We start from the raw sequence: 23,933 nt of genomic DNA, 5'->3' as shown, positions 1-23,933 counted from the left end.
GTGACTATGTCTGTTAGACATCGAACGCGGAATGATAGTTGGAGCTAAACGCATGGGACATTCCATTTCGGAAATCGTTAGGATATACATTCCGAGATCCACAGTTTCAATAGTGTGCCGAGAATACCACATTTCAGACACTACCTCTCACGACGGACAACGCAGTGGCTGACGGCCTTCACTTACTGGCAAGAGCAGGGGCGTTAGCCTAGAGTTGTCAGAGCCAACAGACAAGCAATACTGCGCGAAATAACCACAGAAATAAATGTGGGACGTGAGACGAACGTATCTGCTAGGATAGTGAGGCGAAATCTGGCGTTAATGGGCTTTGGCAGCAGACGACCGACGCGAGTGCCTTTGCTAACAGCACGACATCGATGCAGCGCATCTCCTGGGCTCTGACCACATCAGTTGGACTCTAGACGACTAGAAAACCGTGGCCTGGTCAGATGAGTCCTGCTTTCATTTCGTAAGAGCTGATAGTAGGGTTCGAGTGTGGCGCAGACGCCTCGAAGCCATGGACCCAACTTTTCAACACGGCACTGTGCTAGCTGGTAGTGGTCCAATAATGGCGTGGGCCGTGTTTACATGGAAAGAACTGATCACTGACTGGAAATGGTTACGTTCGGTTACACTGAGACCATTTGCAGCCACTCATGGACCTCATGTGCCCAAACAATAATGGAATTTTTATGGATGACATTGCGCCACGTCACTGGGACACAATTGTTTGTGACTGATATAAGAACATTCTGAACAATTCGAGCGAAAGATTTGGCCACCCAGACCGCCCGACACGGTCCCATCGAACATTTCTGGGACATAGTCGAGCGGTCAGTCCGTGCTCAAAACCCAGCACGGCAAAACATTCGCAATTTTAGACGGCTATAGAGGCAGCATGGATCGGTATTTCTGCAGAGGACTTCAAACGACTTGTCTAGTCCACTCGACGTCGATTTGCTGCACTACGCCGGGCAAAATGAGGTACGGCACGTTATTAGGAGGTATCGAAAGACGTTTGTCCCTTCAGTGTATATTTGTTTTATGTAGCACAGGGACTACATTCAGCCACTACCTACAGTTTCACATTCCAGTGGCACTGTTTTCGTAAATTTTAAGTGTTTCAGTATCGTGTTTTCTGAGTATTGTTCATATTTCATTTATTTTCTAACATAAATAGTATTCACATTGAACGTGAATTAAAATTTTGTTGAATCACACCCACTAATATTGACTTCCCATTCCTAAATCTAAGCTCAGGACTGAGCAGGATGCGTGTCCCTGTGCTGTGCGTTCTGTAATTGGTCGTATCTTGTGTTCGTGATCCCTACAGGAACGATAGGAAGGGGACTGTAGTATTGATTTCTCACTTGAAGTTGGTTTTTGAACCTTTGTAAGTAGGCTTTCGCAGGATAGTTTACGTCTTTCCTGAAGTGTCTACCACACCGGTTTTTTCAGCATCTATGTGACGCTCTCCCACGAGCCATGTCGCCATTCTTTGTACACTTGCGATGTCTCGCAGTAGTTCTATTTCGTACGTGTCAAACATACTTGAGTAATATTTTGGGATGAGTCGCACGAGTATTCTGTAAATAATTTCCTTTGTATATTGATTACATCCTCGTAGTATCCTACTAATGAACTTGCTTTTCCTGTAACTTAGCCTACGTGGCCGTTTCATTTCACATGGTTACAGTTTGTTACATCCAGGTATTTGTATGAGTTGACAGATTCCAACTGGAACTCATTGTAGTCACAGGATACCGCTTTTCTGCGCTTTGTGAAGTGCACAATTGTACATTTAAAGCAAGCTGCCAGTCTTTGCACTATAAAACTTTATCAAGACATGTATGAAGTTTTCACTCTCTGCCAGGATATCCTCAATCCAGTCACAAATGTTGTTTAATAACCCAACGTAGCTGCCAATTTATTTAAGTATGTTGACATCTTTCAAGGATTGTGTGTTTTATTTCTTTGTTTCCTCGCGGATTTTGACAATAGTTTCATCACATTATAAGTGGGTTATCATGTGGTGTCCGGGCTTGTCTTTTGACAGTGTTTTGGAGATTTATTACTAATCATGCATGGTTCGGATCGGATGCTATCTGCCGTTTCATACAAGGTATTACTGAGGAATGGCACATTTTTATGTGCACTTGCACATGAAGTACTGGTTTTATATGACCTGAAGGTATACATCCAGCCTATGAAACTGGTCGTCATACAGTGGAAACACAATAAACAGCTACTGCAGATTTGGACTTTCACTCAATTCAATATAGACTTTCTTACCATCTCTGGTTTTAAACTGTTTGTTTGTCCTTCACGTTACAGCCTAAATTCCTATTGCACTATGGACAAAATAATAAAGATGAATATTTAAACGAAAGAAGGGATTATAAGTAAAACGAAATTCAAGGAATATGAGGAATAGATATAATGAATGCAATAATTCTGTCGAAAAAAATAGGACGATAAAACGAAATAAATTAAATGTAAATCAATTCATAAAATTAATTCAAATCACATTTTACACCAATGACGATGACAGGACGAAAAATAAGAGCAAATGAGGAAGCTGATATGATTAAAATTGTATGACAAAGGAACAGAAATAAAAGAAAGTACGTCAATAGATTCGAATCCATGATTATCTGCACGTGAAGGCCTTACCCTATCCATCAAACCACAACCCAGGCATTATTATACTACTTCTTTAGTGCTGTTGAGTATCACGCAAAATTCAGAAAATGTTTTTCGTCAATTACTCGCAAACGAAGACCCACCAGGATGCATCTTAATCTACCTCACCGTATAGATGGTTTCAAAAAGTCGATTCCACCGCTGATGACCTCTCTTTGTAAGTAAACTTACTCGACATGTGAAAGACACGACAGCCACGCATCCTTCATTGCAAAGTCATTAATAGATGATCTGAAACTGTCTGCCATCGATCATCGGCAACTTAGTTTTTTCATGTTCGAATCTCATATTAGCTCCTCGCAACGGCGTACCTTTGTCACCTTCGAAACTAGAAGACAGAAGACTAATTCTAAGAATTATATCAGCGCATATGAAAGTGACCATTGCTTCAAACCTCAGCCTAGAGTTCCACAAGATATTAGGAAGATGGTATATGCTCGCACACTGCAGTTAGCTGATACACAGGCTGATTCTACGCGGTAAGGAGCAGGGAGGAATGGGGAATTATTCTAGCGACTACACGCGCCGCAAATGGAGATATCTACTGGCATAAGCGACTTTGACAGAGGGCAGATTGTTATCGCCTTGCGCCTGGGAACGAGCATCTCGTAAACAGTGAAGCTGGCCGGCTGTTCGTGTGCTATTGTCGCGAGCATCACATAAAGTAGATGAACTATGGTGAAACCACGAGTAGGCGACAAGATGTTGGACGGCGATGCCTCATCAAATGGTTCATGGCTCTGAGCACTATGGGACTTAACTTCTGAGGTCATCAGTCGCCTAGAACTTAGAACTACTTAAACCTAACTAACCTAAGGACATCACACACGTCCATGCCCGAGGCAGGATTCGAACCTGCGACCGTACCGGTCGCGCGGTTCCAGACTGTAGCGCCTAGAACCGCTCGGCCACCCCGGCCGGCGACGCCTCATCACAGGACATGGAGGTCGGCGGCTTGCCCGCTCTGTAAAGCGGGACACGCAGCGATATGAGGCAGATTTGACAGCAGTGTACAATGGTGGTGGAGGCAAAAGTGTTTCGGAGCACACTGTTCAGCGAAAAATGTTGAACATGTGGTCTCCGCAGCAGAAGACCCCTACGTGTTCCCATCTTAACCCAAAGATACCAGTTACCATTTGCTGTGGGAGCGAGATTATCGAGCTTGGACGTAACGTGTCGTCTGGTGGGATGAATCACGTTTCATATTACACCAGGCCGATAATCGTGTAACGACATCGTCTAAGCGAACGGCTGCTCGAAACATGCACCACGCCACGGACGCAGGCCGGTGGGTGCAGTATTGCACTATTGGAAACACTCACATGAGCTTACGTGGGGCCTGTGATTAGTAAATGAGGGAACCGTATCACCTGTGAACATTAATTCGACCATCTGCATCTCTTCATGCTTGGTGTCTTCCCCGACAGCGATGGTACCTTCCAGCAGGATAACAGGCAGTGTCGCAAGGTCAGAACCGAGCTACAGTGATTTGAGGAGCATGATAGTGGACTCACGCTTATGTTTCGGCCGTTAAATACGTCTGATCTAAACGCTGTCGGGCGGGACCTTCGCACCCACAAACCACCGGCTCACAATTTACAGGAAATGTGTGACGTCGCGTAGATATTTGGTGTCACACACCTACGGATACGTACCAGTACCTTTTCGAATCTATTCCACGCAGAATCGTTGCTGTATTGCGATTAAAATGTGGAGCAATGCATTCAAGTTTAATATCAGAGACTGTTTTTCAGGTAGCTGTCTGTCGTCCGCAGTACAGCCAATATTTCTGAAAATAACTACAACACAGCAAAAAAATGGTTCAAATGTCTCTGAGCACTATGGGACTCAACTGCTGAGGTCATTAGTCCCCTAGAACTTAGAACTAGTTAAACCTAACTAACCAAAGGACATCACAAACATCCATGCCCGAGGCAGGATTCGAACCTGCGACCGTAGCGGTCTTGCGGTTCCAGACTGCAGCGCCTTTAACCGCACGGCCACTTCGGCCGGCTACAACACAGCAAACTAACGTTGAAAGAGTATTAACATAGCGATGCAGACAGCAGAAAGCAACATATAAATAACAGCAGTAAAATAATAGAATATTAACAAAGCGCAAAAACAACCCAGGCTCTTGTGTTTCATTTTAGGCCTAACTTCTTTCATTCCATGTATGCAAAGTACCACAACGAAAACCTCATTACCTGCAGATGACGAACTGTATTTAAGTATCAGCTGTATTGCAGAGTACAGACACCTATATTAACAAAAGTATTTTCTATTAAGGTATAAACTTTGTTAAAATGTTGTGAAAATAATGACCACAATCCTGAGCCTATATGTATTATCATGCAAATTTCTATCTCCTATTCGACTGAAAATCCGGGGAATGTATTGATGACGGTGAAACTGTATTGAAACAAATGTGTGTGAAAAATGATGAAAATTGTGCGCGCTCAAGATAAAATCCTTTTGCAAAACATATGGGGCAGATTTAACTGTTCGAAAGCGTAAGCGAAATAACGACACTTTATTCGGAGGAGAGGTAGTAAAAGTTTAACATTAGTGTTTTCTTAAGAAACCGTGAAAGTGTGGGATGACTACAAAGTCTGCTAACTGAGAAGACAAGCGTCTGCTTCCTCCGCCCCCGCCATTTACGCTTCAAAAGCTGCTCCATCTGTCCCTGCAAGTGACGCTTTCTGCCTCAGCCGTTAGACGCACCCTGCAGAGGGCCTTTTGCTGCTACGCATCTATTACATGTAGGGCGACGAAAATTGCATTAGCTGCGGAATTCAAATAAAGATCGAACAATATTCATGTACAAACTACAGGCAATGCCTTCCACGTAATGTGTACGTATTTACCATTCTGTAAGAACAACTTAAAGATAGCCCGAAAAACAACAGCACGCATATCAGAATCACTGAAAATGTAACGGCTCTAGGCACAGTCTACATATAGAAAAACGTGTCACCATCCTTTGGGCTCGGCTACACGTGGGAATATTTTGCTCACAGACAGTCTGGTACTCACTGGATAGTACTCGCAAAACTGCTTACACTACGGGCGAGCTTTTGCTGATAGTTACTTGCGAGTACTTCTGTCAGTCTTGCTAGAGCAGATGTCGGAACCATTTACAAACAGCAGGGTGCGCGCGCGCTGTGCTGTGTGTGTGTGTGTGTGTGTGTGTGTGTGTGTGTGTGTGTGTGTGTGTGTGAGGAGAGAGCTGAGCGGTCACTCTCCGCGAGATTTTTCAGTCATAGTTCTGTGCGTGAAGGAAGAAAATGCGATGGAAGAGCATCGGGCTGCAGCTGGATTTTTAATACTTTTAGGGGCTATGAGAACACGTAAACGATCGCGTTCGTGTTGGATAACGGTGGATTAGACGGAGTGATCATTTTGGAGCATACAAGAATATCAATGTAGAGCTTGTGATGGAAGATTCACAACAATATCGCTTTCATTCTAGTAAAATTTCGATAGAGAGGGAAGAAATACATCTTACAGTGGAACCCAAAATTGCCAAGCAAGACACTATTATGCCTAAATCCAATACTGTTAAAAGGCAAATGGCAGTTTTACGAGTTGCAAAACGTTTATTTTCAGACACACCTTCACATGTTTGTCTATGTTAATTAATCTATATCACAGAACTACTTTGCCTGATTCCTTACATTACGGATATTCTGGTAAAGTCTTTCTGTGAAGTTGTTAAAAACAAAAGCCATTTCAGCTTTGCTTCTTATCTCAGTTCCAGTAACTATACATTCCATGACGCCTATCTTCCCTCGTAAAAACTAATGACATGCACAGCTTCGTGCTGAGTCCACTTCCTGGCAGCTTTCTTCACCTCTTGTTTGCCGACAAATCGCTGACATTCCTTCGCCGCGCGTATGCATCGCGACCGTCCCGACAACGCCGGTACACGTTTATAGAGCAGTGAGTTGCAGTGTTTAGGTGGCGTAGTGAGTAACGCGCTGATCTCTCATTCACATTTTCATATGGGCACAGGATCGAGTCTCCTCGGTGACAATTTTCTTCGTTTAAACTCTGTATAACATGTCTATGATGTTTTTATAAGTTCTTTGCTGCGTTAAATTGTTTAAGTCTAGAACTTTCCAAATAGGACAACTGCTAGAGCTGTGTGGGTACGAGGTGAAACGGGAATTCTTTTTTTTTCTCTCAAAATCATGCCACGGCCACAAATTATGGTTCGCAACACGCAGTTTCGTGAATACTTTCATGTAATGTGTGCTTTAGAACAGGCAAAATATATTATCGAGATGCGGTAGCGTAAAAACTGAAATACGGCACAAATTCTGGACGCAATATGGCCGCCGCAACGTAAACGGAGTACTCCCTGCCCTCCCGACAGTGGCGGCATACTTTTTCTTGTATGAGAGCTGCGACGAGCGGCTATCGCGAGATGGAGGTTGCTATCTACACGAGGTCCAAACTCGAAGAGCGCGACTATCCGAGATCCTGCCCCACAGTCAGATTCTGCCCGTGAGCTGACTCCCGGCGCCGTTTATACGGCACGTATTACTCACACAAGTCCTCGGAGAGTGAAAAACTCTTACTCTTAAATATCTATCAACATAGGACGGAAGCTTAGTGCCACTCTCTGACTTCCACGGACACAAAAAAATGGTTCAAATGGCTCTGAGCACTATGGGACTTAACATCTATGGTCATCAGTCCCCTAGAACTTAGAACTACTTAAACCTAACTAACCTAAGGACATCACACAACACCCAGCCATCACGAGGCAGAGAAAATCCCTGACCCTGCCGGGAATCGAACCCGGGAACCTGGGCGTGGGAAGCGAGAACGCTACCGCACGACCACGAGATGCGGGCTCCACGGACACAGTCACCCGAGAAATACACTGTTAAATCTGCTACACCAGGAATCAGAGCAAATAATGAAATTTGCCTTACTCTGTAAATACAGAATAATCTGAAGGAAACATGATTTAATTTATAGGTGATTTGGAGCTATACAGGTTGCGAAATTTCGTACACAGAGCTGAAACCCCTGGCAGCAATAACGCCTCTAACACGGCTGGGCAACGAGTCCAATTACGTTTGGATGACAGAAACCGGCCCGCATCTCGTGGTCGTGCGGTAGCGTTCTCGCTTCCCACGCGCGGGTTCCCGGGTTCGATTCCCGGCGGGGTCAGGGATTTTCTCTGCCTCGTGATGGCTGGGTGTTGTGTGCTGTCCTTAGGTTAGTTAGGTTTAAATAGTTCTAAGTTCTAGGGGACTTATGACCACAGCAGTTGAGTCCCATAGTGCTCAGAGCCATTTTGACAGAAACCGGTACGACTTTAGCTTCAGTTCTGTGTCACAGTTCGCCTATCTTAGTGGCCAGCGAATAAAAGCGTGATACTCTCTCAGTATCCTATGAGCAGATGTTCTAACGGGTGAGAGATTGTGAGAACATGCTGGACAGGGCAACAGCTGAACTCCTCCTGCAATGCGGTATGTTACGTCAGCACACGTCGCATGGTGCCTTGCATTTTTTTTACTCTCGTTTAGGCCCATTAGTGGTCACGTCAAGTAGCTATAAAGCAATAATAATAATAAAATACACGGTCCAGTAACATTAATATGACCCCTGCCTATGTTTGACGTCAACGTGTAATAACCCAATCGCAGACTGCAGCGAGCGGCACTAGAAGTAGCGGGTATTATAAAACGTGTCAAGGGTACGCGGAAAAAAGTGCAGTCGTTTCGTAATGCAGAAACGGAGCGATTTATCTCACGCCCGAAACGACATGATCAATGACTTCTTTCGGGCCATGGGTAGCAGTTTTTCCGAAACGGCTAAGTTTGTAAACTGTTCGCGTGCCGCCGTGGTTGAAGTATACCGGGATGGCAAAACGGCGCTATCCAAAACCGTCGCCGAGGCAACTGTGGCGCACCACTGACCATAGACGACTGGGGTGAACGACGGCTGCGGAGAAGTGTACGAGCGAACGGACGTTCAACTGTTGAGTAACTGACCGCCCAGATGAACCGAGGGGCTACCAAGAGTGTCTCCTCAACGAGCGTTCAGCGCACGTTGCTGCGTATGGGCCTCTGCAGCAGGCGCCTGGTTCAGGCACCCACGCTGACTACCGTTTATCTGCGAGGAAGGTTGGAATTTGCACGCCAATACCGCAACTGTACGTTCAATGAGTGACAACAGGAGGTCAATTCAGATGAATCACGTTTTATGCTCCATTGGACACATGGCCTTTGGCGTGTACGTCGCGAAACGTCTTAAAGGAAGCACCCTGCATGAGTTATGGTCTGGACGAATGATTTCGTGGCAGTCCCTGGATGATTTCGTCATCCTATAAGGCGCAATGGATCAACACAAGAATGCATCTACACTTGGAGACCATGTCTACCCCTAAAAGCAGATTGATTTTCCAAGGCACGGTGGTATCTACCAGCAGCACAATGCAACGGGTCACACAGCTCGCAATGTACGCGTGTGTTTCGAAGAGCACTAGAATGAGTTCACCGCACTCCCATGGCCACTTAACTTCCCGGATTTAAATACAATCGAGAATCTGTGGGACCGCCTCAACCGAAAAACCTAGCGGAGCCGGCCACGGCACTGGAGTCGACATGGCTCCATATCACTGTCGGTACCTTCCAGAACCTCACTGATCCTCTTCACGTACGTATTCGCAGCGGTACGCTCTGCAAAGGTTGAGTGTTCAGGCTTCTGACATATGGTCTCTTTAATATGATTAGACAGAGTAATAATAATAATAATAATAATAATAATAATAATAATTGGTTCGGATAGATGAAACACACTATCCACGAGAATTTACAAATATGTCAACCAGAAAAAACCTCTTTGGTGCCAATGGCTGCAAGAAACTAAAAATGGACTGAAACAGATGATGATCGAAGACCTTGAAATTCTAAACAGAAATAATTTCGAAAAAAGTGGTCAGGTGATCTGAAACAACACTCATATCGAATGATACACAAACGGAAAAATCCGAAGCTAAATCAGAACTACACTATGTGATCAAACGTATCCGGACACCCCCAAAAACATACGTTTTTCAAATTAGGTTATTTGTGCTGCCACCTAATGCCAGGCACTCCATATCAGCGACCTCAGTAGTCATTAGACATCATGAGAGACAGCAGAATGAGGCGCTCCGCGGAACTCACGGACTTCGAACGTGGTCAGGTGATTGGGTGTCACTTGTGTCATACGTCTGTACGCGGGATTTCCACACTCCTAAACATCCCTAGGTCCACTGTTTCCGATGTGATAGTGAAGCAGATACGTGAAGGGACACGTAGAGCACAAAAGTGTACAGGCCGACCTCGTCTGTAGACTGACAGAGACCGCCGACAGCTAAAGAGGGTCGTAATGTGTAATAGGCAGACATCTATCCAGACCATCACACAGGAATTCCAAACTGCATCACGATCCACTGCAAGTACTATGACAGTTAGGCGGGAGGTGAGAAAACTTGGATTTCATGGTCGAGTGGCTGCTCATAAGCCACACATCATGCCGGTAAATGCCAAACGACGCCTCGCTTGGTGTAAGGAGCGCAAACATTGGACGATTGAACAGTGGAAAAACGTTGTGCAGAGTGACGAATCACGGCACACAATGTGGTGATCCGATGGCAGGGTGTGGGTATGGCGAATGCCCGATGAACGTCATCTGCCAGTGTGTGTAGTGCCAACAGTAAAATTCGGAGGCGGTGGTGTTATGCTGTGGTCGTGTTTTTCATGGAGTAGGCTTGCACCCCTTGTTGTTTTGCGTGGAACTATCACAGCACAGGCCAACATTGATGTTTTAAGCACTTTTTTGCTTCCCACTGTTGAAGAGCATTTCGGGGATGGCGATTGCATCTTTCAACACGATCAAGCATCTGTTCATAATGCACGGCCTGTGGCGGAGTGGTTACACGACAATGACATCCCTGTAATGTACTGGCCTGCACAGTGTCCTAACCTGAATCCTACAGAACACCCTTGGGATGTTTTGGAACGCCGATTTCATGCCAGTCCTCACCGACCGACATCTATACCTCTCCTCAGTGCAGCACTCCGTGAAGAATGGGTTGCCATTCCCCAAGAAACCTTCCAGCACCTGACTGAACGTATGCCTGCGAGATTGGAAGCTGTCATCAAGGCTAAGGGTGGGCCAACACCATACTGAATTCCAGAATTACCGATGGAGGGCGCCACAAACTTTTAACTCATTTCCAGCCAGGTGTCCGGATACTTTTAATCACATAGTGTAAGTCTTCACATGATACATAGGTGATCCAAAGAGGAAAGTAATAACAGTCCGAGAAGGGGATAGGTTTCAGATACCTGAATGGCTCTAAGAAGTTTTAAATAACAGAACACAGTAATTTATTCCGGACGGCTAGAGTTCATCACTAAGTTATCGCCAGCAGTGCCACAGGGGAATGTGGTAAGACCGTTCTTGAAACGTCCTGGCATATTAAAACTGTGTGCCTGACTGAGACTCGAACTCGGTACCTGTGCCTTTCGCGGCAAAGTGCTCTACCGACTGAGCTAACACAGCACGACTCGCGACACGTCCGCACAGCCTTACATCCGACACTACCTAATCTCCTACATTCCAAGCTTCACAAATATTCTGCTGCGAAACTTGTGGGACTAAAACTCTTCTAAGAAAGGATATTGTGGAGACATGGGTCGTGCGTCGTGCGTGGGTAGCTCATGTGGTCGAGTACTTCCCCGCGAACGGCAAAGCTCCCGAGTTCGAGTCTCCGTCCAGCACAAAATTTTTAATCTGCCAGAAAGTTTCATATTAACGCATACTCTGCTGCAGAGTGAAAAAATTCATTCTCAGGACTGTTCATGTTTCCCATATTCATAAACGATCTGAGGGATAGCATGAGCAGCAGTAATCTGAATCTGTTTGCTAATGACGCTGTAGGTTATGGGAACGGACTGTAGGAGAGTACAGGATGACTTGGACAGAATTTCTATTTGATGCTCTAACTGTCGAAAAATGTAAAGTAATGCACACGAAGAAGAAAAACAATCCTGTAGTGTTCGAATACCGAATTAGTGGTGAGCTCCTTGACACAGTAAGGTCGATTAAATATCCAGGCGTAACGTTGGAAAGTGACATGAAATGGAATGGGCGCGCAAGGTCTGTACTACGGAAGACTCCTCTATAAATGACATTACCTACGGAACACTAGTGCGACCCATTCTTGAGTCCTGCTCGAGTGTGTACCATATCCATTAGGTCGGATTGAAGCAAGACCTAGCATCAATTCAGGGGCGTGATGCTGGATTAGTTACTGGTAGCTTGGATCAACACCCGAGTTTCAAATGGGAATCCCCGGAGGAAAAACACGTTCTTTTCGCGAAACACTACTGAGAAATTTTAGCGAACCAGCATTTATTACAGTCTTCAGAACCACCCAACTGCCACCAAAATACAACTCTTGTAGGGACCAAGAAGATAAGATAAATCGGAGGTCGCAATGAAATATATGGACAGTTTTTTTTTCCCTCGCTCCACTTGCGAGTGAAACACGAAAGGGAAAGGTTAACAGTACAAGGTATCATCTGCCACGAACCATATGGTAGCTTGGGTGTATGATGTAGACGTAGATAATAACAGCAACAATAATCCTGCTAGTACTCATTTTTATGCATCAGACTTTCTTATGGTTAACACAAACATTTTATTTCCACAACGATTAGCTAATTTCGACCCTTTGACCACTATTATTGTATTAACCATCAGACTTCGTGACAAAGATTCAAGAAATAAGGAGAAACAACAAGTAAAGCAAAGTACAACACAACAGCCTTCAGTCACGCATGTGATTTTCTTTCCTTTATATGAATGAAGCTCAGTGACGGCCTCAACAGTAGCTACTATGGATAAATTATGTAACAAAATAAATGGCCTAGGTACACCACACAAAAAATGCGTTATATTATAAGGGGCGTTCAAAAAGAAACGAGCCGGAGGCCTAATTACAGAAACCAGTATCTGTATGTTAGGAGTATTGAGCCTGGCTGTTGATACACTTGTCCCACTATGACACAAGGCGTCGAATGGCTGTCTCATAAAATTCCCGGGGCTGCGATGTTAATCAGTTCCTCACGTACAGCGGGACGTCGTCGTCCACACGAGTGCAGGAAAGGTTATGCTGACGTCGTTCTTTGACCAAGTTGGCCCCCTTCTGATTCACTTCCTGCAGCAGGGGACAACAGTGAATGCCCGACGTTACTCCAACACCTTGACTACCCTTCGCCAAGCGATCAAATCAAAACGACCAGGCAATCTCACCCGTGGGGTCATTCTGCTCCACGACAATGCAAAGCCACATACCTCCAACACAGTCGCGGCACTCCCGCAAAAATTCAAATGGGAGGTTCTAGGCCACCCTCCATACAGTCCGGACCTCTCCCCCTGCGATTACGCCATTTTTGGTCCCCTTAAAAAGGCTCTGAGGGGCAAACGATTCACCTCGGACGACGACGTCCAGCTATACGTGCTCAACTGGTTAACATTGCAGCCCCGGGAATTTTATGAGACAACCATTTAGCGCCCTGTGTCACAGTGGGACAAATGTCTCAACAGCCAGGGTCAATACTTCTAACATACTGGTACTGGTTTCTGTAATTATGCCTCCGGCTCGTTTCGTTTTGAACGCCCCCTTATATTTCATTCGTCAAAATGCCATGGCCTGTACAGCGATGTGGGAGCGATCAACATGTAATAGCATCTCTAAGAAGGAACACCAGAAAAGTAGCTATGGTCACAAACTATACGTACACGAACACTAAAGAACAGAAAATTCAAACGTCTTAAAATATTCCTGTCGAGTGGTGTAGTATCGTAAGTTCGCAGATGTTAGGCTTTACATCCAGAGCCACGAAGTGCAAACGTCTTACTTGTTTGAAACATCACGTAATTATCGTTATGATGCTAACCACTAGATTGCTTCTTACTGATTAAAGGAGCGAAATAAGCTAACCCCCTCATTGGAATAATAAGTTCCAGAACGAAATTTTCACTCTGCAGGGAAGTGTGCACTGATATGAAACTTCCTGGCAAATTAAAACTGTGTGTCGGGCAGAGACTCGAACTCGGGACTTTTGCCTTTAGCGAGCAAATGCTCTACCGACTGAGTTCGAGTTCAATCCGGCACACAGTTTTAATTTGCCAGGAAGTTTCATATCAGCGCACACTCTCCAGCAGAGTGGCAATTTCCTTCTGGAAACATCCCCCAGGGTGTGGCTAAGCCATGTCTCCGCAATATCCCTTCTTCAGGGAGTGCAAGTCTTCCTAGTTTCGTAGGACACTTCTGTCAAATTTGGAAGGCAGGAGACGAGGTACTGGCGGAAGTAAAACTGTGAGGACGGGTCGTGAGTCGTGCTTGGGTAGCTCAGTTGGTAGAGCACTTGCCTGCGAAAGACAGACGTCCCAAGTTCGAATCTGGGTCCGGAACACAGTTTTAATCTGCCGCGAAGGTTCAAATAATACGTTAGTTTCAAGTAAAAGTCTGTAGCTGGAAAACTAATCCTTCCAAGAAATTGATTTAAATGATAATAATAATAATAATAATAAGAAATTAACACAACTAATCGAAATATCCATACCCAATACAACAAATATACAAAAGAAAACAGGAGAAAAAATTGAAAAGTACATCCAACTGGCTGAGGAAGTCAAAGACATGTGGCATCAGGATAAAGTTGACATCATACCAATTATACTATCAAGTACAGGAGTCATACCACACAATATCCACCAGTACATCCATGCAATAGAGCTACATCCAAACGTATATATACAACTACAGAAATCAGTAATTATTGATACATGTTCAATTACCCGAAAGTTCCTAAATGCAATATAACACATACCATACAGTTAAAAGGAAGTGACGCCTGATCAAGGTCCGCGTCACATTCCATTTTTAACCAGACTTAACGTCTGAGAAAGTAAAGAATAATAATAATAATGCTTTATTTGAAAAGTCCTTACTTTAAAGGTCACTAAACGAATAACCTCTGCTGCTTGGTCCTGTAAAAGTAAGAAAACTGTTTTAGATACACAGCATAAAATGAGTTACACAGCAAAAATAATCAAAAAATGAAGCGGCTGTTACCGCAGGTGAGTCATTTGAACATTACAACAGAATTTTTACGATGCGGATAATCAATCAAAATCAAAAGGCAAGAAATACCTATACATGTATTGTATGAGTAACAAGTGGTGTCATAGTAAAGGTACAGAACTCTTGTATCGGGGCACAAAATAGATTTAGGTTTTCGTATATTCTGCGACGGGTAAGGCCAAACTAGGCTAGTCGGAAGTGATTTAGTGTACAGCTACCACACGCGGGGACTCCCGAGCGCGCATTCAGGGCTTAAAACGCACACTCAAAAATGCTTCGAAACCTGGATTTGGAGCAGTGCTTATCGAGCGTGGAAGGAGGCAGTAAAATGGAAAGAGAAGAATTCTGGCACGAGAAAGCATCAGTCGAGGAGATTTGTGTGGAACCGTCACACAGCTTCTTATACGAGGGTTCCTCAGCAGGTAAGTTACACATTATTATGGCAGGCCATGTAACTTTCATCGAATGTTGCACTACAAATCAAAGTGTCACAGATATACGACACCATTTTTCAACATAGTCACCAAGTCTCCGCGAATAACGGTCAGAACGTTCTATCAATCGCTCTGTTCTCCAACGACAGAAATCCGCTCATTGATCACGGAACCGTTCTAGAACAGCTGTGCGAACGTCCATCTCATGGCGCAAGATCTAAACTTCCCGATGGTCATCATCCACGCCTCTTCGGGTTTGGTCAAATTGTTGGCACCATTTCACAATGGCTAACCACGACATTGCAATTGGTCCATATACCGCCAGAATTTCAAGATGAATCTATGTCCTATTTAGACGTTTTGCTCACAAGAATCGTACTGTCCCACGCTGGAGGACATTTCCAATTGCCACGCCATTTCACTCCCACACTGCGATGCGCCTGTTACCCCAACGCAGCAGAACTGTCTTTGCTGGTAACTCGGAACATGTACTCTCATCAGACAATGTGCCACTCTTTTCGCGGAATAATCTTAGCGTCAGACGAAATGTGTCAATTTCTAAACTCCTTATGCAGGACTAGCAGTTGAATACGTTCCCATGCTGACAGTGTAATAAGTTGCGTTAGTTTTAATTATAATGTGTCGCTTCAGCCATTTCTGCAAATTGAAAAAAAATAATAATAATAAAACTTAAACTGCAGGTAATGTTATACCTTTTTGCTACTAGGCATAGTTTAACCAGCTCTTGCTCTAGTATTTGCCTACAAATGGCAATGGATCTGGGTTCGAATCACGGCCCGTTCACTGTCATCATACACTGAAGCGTCAAAGAGACTGGTATATGCGTGCGTATTCAAATACAGAGAGATGTAAACAGGCAGAATATGGCGCTGCGGTAGGCAACGCCTATGTAAGAAAAGTGTCTCGAGCAGTTGTTAGATCGGTTACTACTGCTAAAATGGCACGTTATCACGATTTAAGCGAGTTTCAACGTGGTGCTATAGTCGGCGCACGAACGACGGGACACAGCATCTCCAAGGTAGCGATGAAGTGGGGATTTTCCCGGACGACCATTTTACGAGTGTGCCGTGAATATCAGGAATCCGGTGAATCATCAAGTCTCCTACATCATTGCGGCCGGAAAAAGATCCTGCAAGAACGGGACCAACGACGACTGAAGAGAATCGTGCAACAATTCCGCAAATTGCTGCACATTTCAATGCTGAGCCATCACCAAGAGTCAGCGTGCGAACCATTCACCGAAACGTCATCGATATGGGCTCTCGGAGTCGAAGGCCCACTTGTGTACTCGTGATGACTGCACGACACACAGCTTTATGCCTCACCAGGGCCCGTCAACTCCGAAAATGGATTGTTGATGATGGGAACTTGTTGCCTGGTCAGACAACTCTCCTTTGAAAATGGATCGAGCGGATGGACTTAAACGGATATGGAGAGAATCTCATGAATCCATGGACCCTGCTTGTCACGCGGGCACTGTTCAAGCTGGTGGAGGCTCTGTAATGGTGTGGGACGTGTGCAGCTGTACTGCCATGGGACCTCTGATACGTCTAGATACGACTCTGACAGGGGACAAGTACGTAAACATCCTGTCTGATCATCTGCATCCATTCATATCCATCATGCATACCAACGGACTTGGGAAATTCCAGCAGGACAATGCGACACCCCACACTTCCAGAATTGCTACAGAGTGGCTCCAGAAACACACTTCTGATTTAAACATTTCTGCTGCCCACCAAACTTCCCAGACATGAACATTACTGAGCATATTTTGAATGCTTTGCAACGTGTTTTTCAGAAGAGATCTCCACCCTCTCCTACTCTTACGGATTTATGGACAGCCCTGCAGGATTCATGGTGCCAATTCCCTCCAGCACTACTCCAGACGTTAGTCGAGTTCATGCCAAGTCGTGTTGCGGCACTTCTGAGTGTTCGCGGGGGCTCTACGCGGTGTACCAGTTTCTTTGGCTGTTCAGTGTACGATGTGTGGCGGAAGGCACGTAATATATCAGTCTCAGTGTCCCTCTTTTCCTGTTCCATTCGAGTTTGGTACGCGGGAAGGATACTATTGATGCTCTTACACGTGAGCCCGAATCCTGATCGTTACGCAAAATATATATGTTTCTTGATCCATTTTACAGCATGGGCTCTTCAAATTTTATGAAGCACAGGGTCTTTCTCGCAAAGTTTCGCATCGCAGTTCGTTGAGCCTTTCTGTAACTCTCTCACAGTGACTACACTACCCCGAATTGAGTAGTGGAGCTCTTCTTAGAATCTTTCCCATCTCTTCCGTTATCCCAACACTGCACGAGTGTTAGACCAACCAACAGTACTGTTCAGCATGACCTTACCTTAAACGGGGCTGGATGGTTGTGACATCTGACTCATTGAGTATCTGTACTCAAACCAAGCACCGTCATTGTGCTAGCTGGACTGCAGGTAGCATTTTGAAATTCACGAGTGATTTCTTCCGCTGATTTCATGTGATATTTTACAAGCACCTTCCGGAATGCTGGATGGTCCGTGTCTGTCAGAATATGAGGTCTGCCTGGTCTTGGGTTAGCTGTGGTTGTTCCTTCGCGTTTTCATTTCACAATCACATCAACAACAGTGGATTAGGCCCTGATGGATTTGCCACGTTACATCCAGTGACTAATCCATGGCCACCGTCACTACGCTCTTCTAACCCATTCTGTCCTCCTTTTACTGCGGGTCCTCCGGCCATACTCCCAGCCTCCTTTTTACTGGCGGGTCCGCCTCACGAGACCACTAAAGATCAATTCCGCATTACATAGGGCTGCCCGGTTACTTTTGATCAAGATAGGGTATGCAGGGTGGTCACAAAAAGTCTGTAAAGCTTGCAAGGGTGTAGCAGAGGAGATTGTGCTGGGAAGTGACTGTTAAGAAAAAATTCGATACGTTGCGCCGTTTCCGAGATATTTAGCACTGACGTTAGCCGATCAGGTCGTCGCGGACGCAGATTCAAGCAGCCTCCAAGTGTGTGTCGCCAGGCTCGTTCTTCGTTTGGTTTCCTCACACGCAACAAACGTAGCTTTCGTTCACCTAGCTTAAATTCATCACTTCTGAAAAACGCACATTTTAACTTTAACTGGTAATGAGTATTCTAACAAGTGATAACTCAGACACCCACAGATGTGTGTGCCTTAGCGTATTTTAGCGTGTGCGATCTGATTGGCTAAACTGAATGCCAGACACCTCGGAAACGGCGCAACGCATCGAATTGTTTTCATAACAGTTATTTCCCCACCGTCTTTACAAGCTTTTCAGACTGTTTCTGACCACCCCGTATAAACGCTGATATATCAGATGAACTAGAACAATCTAACTGCTCCGCAACAATCCATTTTCTACTACGCTGTTGGTTAAGTGCGAAACAGCTAGGGTCAAATCTCTCTTTTGGAGCTAAGGCTTGTGAAGCCACATTCGCTAATTGTGTGTACAGTAATGGTTGGGTATCTTCACTCATTCGACAGTTTTGTAGTCAGTTCTAGTTTCTGAAACTGCAAAAACCTTCCTCCTCTGATAACCTTGTAATTTTTTCCTCTAAACGCGTGATCTAGATGAATGTAATAGAATAGTTTCGCATACATTAGTTTTCATGGACAAGATTTTTAAACGTGTCTCCTCCCCCTCACGACTGATGACATTTGCAAGTAAATCGTTCTGCCTCTCTATGAATAATATTACGGCGGTATTGATAATCTCGTCGCGAACGCTTGCGTGTGTGCGTGTAACATTCGGCCACGAACGCAGCTAATTACAGACTTCTTGATCGAAAAATATACCCGATCTTCTGATTGGAAGCTTTTTGGTATTTTATTGCGGAGAACAGGCACAATTTATTCACCTAATCTGCCTCCAATCAGCAGTGTCCATTGTCTTCTGTCTATTTGCGATCAATTTCGAAGCTCTGAGGCTTCACCTTTAGCCCTTCATTTCTCGCGCAGATGACACTCGTTATCCACATCATTTTCCTGCTCTATTTTCTCTCACTGAGGTATATTGAGTTCGCGCCATTTTCAGTACCTTTCCGTTAACTCTCCATCCGTTAGCTTCAGACATTATTGGCTTTCAGTTAACGCAAGTTGCATTGTTTAGCAAACATTATCATAGTCTGGAGAACACTGGTCATTCGCACGAGCTCTGCTGTTACAATCTGAAACAAAGTAAGGGTATGTTACTTCATTGTTTTCCCAGATTCAATGCGATTTTCAAGTACGTAATTATCGACGAACCGAAATTCACTGCAATTAATTTGCCTTTTACCTAGAGTAATTACCGAAGAAAGGTAAATATTCTCTGAGTTTTAGTTTGTGGGATAAATATCGAAGGTAAAAAAAAATCTAGAACGGGGTTTAGCAGAGATCCTGATATATGGCTTGAATGGTTCCATGAGCTGAGTGATCGAGATCCTGAAAGTGATATTGCTAACTCAGAGAACTAGGATTGCGTACATGAGATTTAGGAACAGATCATGAAGTGTCAGGAAATTATGAATTTGAATCACAGGAGGATGTATTTCTTCTAGGAAGAGACGCAATAACTAAATGGAGGGAAAGTAAATATCCTACCAATGTTAGAAGATGGTCTCGTAATATTATTACACATCTACCTGGATCCAAAAATGAAGATGGTATAAGAAAGACAGAAACAGCTATTCTGAAGTTATCATTGAATGAAAATATAATTCGCATTATTGAAGATGTACTAATATTTACATCAATTAAGTTCGTGGCGATTTTTCTAGGGAACGGATGCTAAAGAAACAGACGTTACAAAGATCAGAACTTTCATTTGTTTTTAATATCCGTATATATCTCTGAGACGCTCTATAAAAAATTTATCGAAGTTGTTGGAGAGCTCAAAGTGCAATGGACTTGAATCGTGTTACTTTTGCTTCAGTGAAAACGATTCTGGTTGGTCTCGAGATATCTTAAGTTTGATAGTATCGTTGACAGAGGTGTTCACAGAGAGACTGACAAGTTAGCTGCTATCAGAGGGGTACTGGAGCTATTTATGAACAATTGCCAAAAATATTTCTCACCTAGTTTATACCATAAGTTAGACGGGTATTAAATGTGTTATATTTAGATTTAAATAAAACACTCCTAAAACCATTCACGTAAACTGTTCGAAGTGTCCAAACACACCGTTAATGTTGTGGATGACAGCTGTCATCCGCGCAAGTGACCGAGTCAGGAATGATCGTTCTGCTGCCTTGTATTCTATGGATGAGCGTAGTTGCCGATTTGAAACAAACGCATATTTTGTTCTGATCCGCAAATATCGTGAAACGGTAATTTTTCGGACATTAGTGTTAGAACGAAATCTTATTAAATAACAGCATATAAGGGGTTCGTGACTTAACATCATACACAGCCCAGAATGCACGCCTCTGAATAGAAACTATATTTTGCGCATACACTTATTTTTCCCAAAATATTACCTCATACGACGAGGATGACTGCTTAGTTGCAATTCTAACAGTACGTTCCACCAACAGGTGTTTATCACAAACCTAAGCAACTGTAAATGAGTAAGATGTGTAAAGAAATTTTGTTTCCTGTCTTTTTTAATCTCTCCTGTTTGCTTCTGAAGGGAGAGGGTGGGTTGATAAAAAAAAAACCTTACGCCCTTTCGTTGTCGCCAGCCATGACATGACGCGTTCTTACAACATCCCATTCCTTCTCTAGATTGTCGTACAGATGACAAAATGGTAGATATCGAAATAGACGACAGAGGGATAGAGAAACAATTAAAATCGCTCAAAAGAGGAAAGGCCGCTGGACCTGATGGGATACCAGTTCGATTTTACACAGAGTACGCGAAGGAACTTGCCGCCCCCCCCCCCTTTTTTGCAGCGGTGTACCGTAGGTCTCTAGAAGAGCGTAGCGTTCCAAAGGATTGGAAAAGGGCACAGGTCATCCCCGTTTTCAAGAAGGGACGTCGAACAGATGTGCAAAACTATAGACCTATATCTCTAACGTCCATCAGTTGTAGAATTTTGGAACACGTATTATGTTCGAGTATAATGACTTTTCTGGAGACGAAATCTACTCTGTAGGAATCAGCATGGGTTTCGAAAAAGACGGTCCTGTGAAACCCAGCTCGCGCTATTCGTTCACGAGACTCAGAGGGCCACAGACACGGGTTCACAGGTACATGCCGTGTTTCTTGACTTTCGCAAGGCGTTCGATACAGTTCCCCACAGTCGTTTAATGAACAAAGTAAGAGCATATGGACTATCAGACCAATTGTGTGATTGGATTGAAGAGTTCCTAGATAACAGAACGCAGCATGTCATTCTCAATGGAGAGAAGTCTTCTGAAGTGAGAGTGATTTCGGGTGTGCCGCAGGGGAGTATCATAGGACCGTTGCTATTCACAATATACATAAATGACCTTGTGGATGACATCGGAAGTTCACTGAGGCTATGGTGTATCGAGAGTCTGTAACAATGGAAAATTGTACTGAAATGCAGGAGGATCTGCAGCGAATTGACGCATGGTGCAGGGAATGGCAATTGAATCTCAATGTAGACAAGCGTAATGTGCTGCGAATACATAGAAAGAAATATCCCTTATCATTTAGCTACAAAATAGCAGGTCAGCAACTGGAAGCAGTTATAAATTATCTGGGAGTACGCATTAGGAGTGATTTAAAATGGGATGATCATATAAAGTTGATCGTCGGTAAAGCTGATGCCAGACAGATTCATTGGAAGAATGCTAAGGAAATGCAATCCGAAAACAAAGGAAGTAGGTTACAGTACGCTTGTTCGCCCACTGCTTTAATACTGCTCAGCATTGTGGGATCCGTGCCAGATAGGGTTGATAGAAGAGAGAGAGAAGATCCAACGGAGAGCAGCGCGCTTCGTTACAGGATCATTTAGTAATCGCGAAAGCGTTACGGAGATGATAGATAAACTCCAGTGGAAGACTCTGCAGGAGAGACGCTCAGTAGCTCGGTACGGGCTTTTGTTGAAGTTTCGAGAACATACCTTCACCGAGGAGTCAAGCAGTATATTGCTCCCTCCTACGTATATCTCGCGAAGAGACCATGAGGATAAAATCAGAGAGATTAGAGCCCACACAGAAGCATACCGACAATCCTTCTTTCCACGAACAATACGAGACTGGAATAGAAGGGAGAACCGATAGAGGTACTCAAAGTACCCTCCGCCACACACCGTCAGGTGGCTTGCGGAGTAAGGATGTAGATGTAGATGAGCTTCCATTACGTGAATAATTGTTTTTCTCTGTTTTCTACTATTTGGCTTCCCCTTCAGAACCGAGATAACTGTTACAAACCCATTATCGCACAGGCTCCTCACTGACAGTGTGCTTGCTTGCTTCAATCCTCTCTTCAATTTTGTTGTCTTCGAACTTTTCTGTTCATTCTTTGTTGCTGCGCGAACTGCGAACTATTTCACACACACACACACACACACACACACACACACACACACACACACACACACACACACACAGAGAGAGAGAGAGAGAGAGAGAGAGAGAGAGAGAGAGAGAGAGGAGAGGGTGTTATTCATGGTAACCATCAGTTACATGACGGAAGGTATACCCTGTAGTACTTGAATAAAATACCTGCGAAGGCTGCGCATTCTAACGACGCGACTGCTAAAATCGAACGTTGGGTGCAAGGGCTGCGCTGCCCCATTCAATCCTCTCCCTCTCGGCTACGGCGCAGGGCAGGCGCATTCCGGCTTACGCGCCCCTCTCCCTCCACGAAAAGAGCCGCTTACAAGAGCGCCCGCTCACCTGACGCAAAACCGACGATCAATGGCCCTAACGAGTTCTTGAAACATCTCGCATCTTAAAGAGGAGCCATTCACAATTTCCGAGCAAAACTTTTCAATGGCACGTAAACACATCTTTGCACAAAAATGTAACGGTGAATTACGAAGATTAAGAGCTTTATGAAAACATCCGCAGAGCTCCTCTCCATCTCTACAACTGAGAATAGCACAAAAAGAAATACAGAATTAACACTACTTCCAAGTATTACACGGTATCTTAAAGAGTACGTTTACCGAAGTATTAAATTACATGAGCTGCTGCAAAACGGGGTAGCGGAATTTCAAGACAAACGTTCTAAATCGGGAGTTCGCTTTTTTCCTCTCCTGTATGGTAGATCAAAGACCTCTGAGAATGCTCCCTGCCGGCCGCGGTGGCCGTGCGGTTCTGGCGCTGCAGTCCGGAACCGCGGGGCTGCTACGGTCGCAGGTTCGAATCCTGCCTCGGGCATGGGTGTGTGTGATGTCCTTAGGTTAGTTAGGTTTAAGTAGTTCTAAGTTCTAGGGGACTTATGACCTAAGATGTTGAGTCCCATAGTGCTCAGAGCCATTTGAACCATTTTGAAGAATGCTCCCTGAGGTACACAATCGAAGCAACATGTTGCATCTTCGTGCAAGACCAGCTGCATACAATTAGCAGAATCTTAAAAACAGAAAATAATATTTTTTTCGTCATGGTTTAAAGTTCTGTGTTTGTCTAGAAATGAGGTGGAACCACGGCAGAAAAGGTCTTACATTTCGGAACTGTAGCAAAGATAAACTTCGGGTTCGATGT

The 23,933-nt window shown here is 44.4% G+C and overlaps 1 protein-coding gene across 1 annotated transcript in view; it reads right to left on the bottom strand.

The window, feature by feature from the left end:
* LOC126249181 (uncharacterized) overlaps positions 1 to 23,933 on the bottom strand; it is a 511,658-nt gene that overhangs the window by 370,109 nt on the left and 117,616 nt on the right. The window contains exon 2 of the mRNA XM_049950836.1: positions 14,734 to 14,772. The gene's annotated coding sequence lies outside the window, so the exon portion shown is untranslated. The remainder of the gene's footprint in view (positions 1 to 14,733; positions 14,773 to 23,933) is intronic.

This window comes from Schistocerca nitens, chromosome 3 (assembly GCF_023898315.1).
Source record: "Schistocerca nitens isolate TAMUIC-IGC-003100 chromosome 3, iqSchNite1.1, whole genome shotgun sequence".
Classification (NCBI taxonomy): domain Eukaryota; kingdom Metazoa; phylum Arthropoda; class Insecta; order Orthoptera; family Acrididae; genus Schistocerca; species Schistocerca nitens.
Note: the sequence above shows the minus strand (reverse complement) of the source record. Positions and strands in the feature narration are given on the sequence as shown.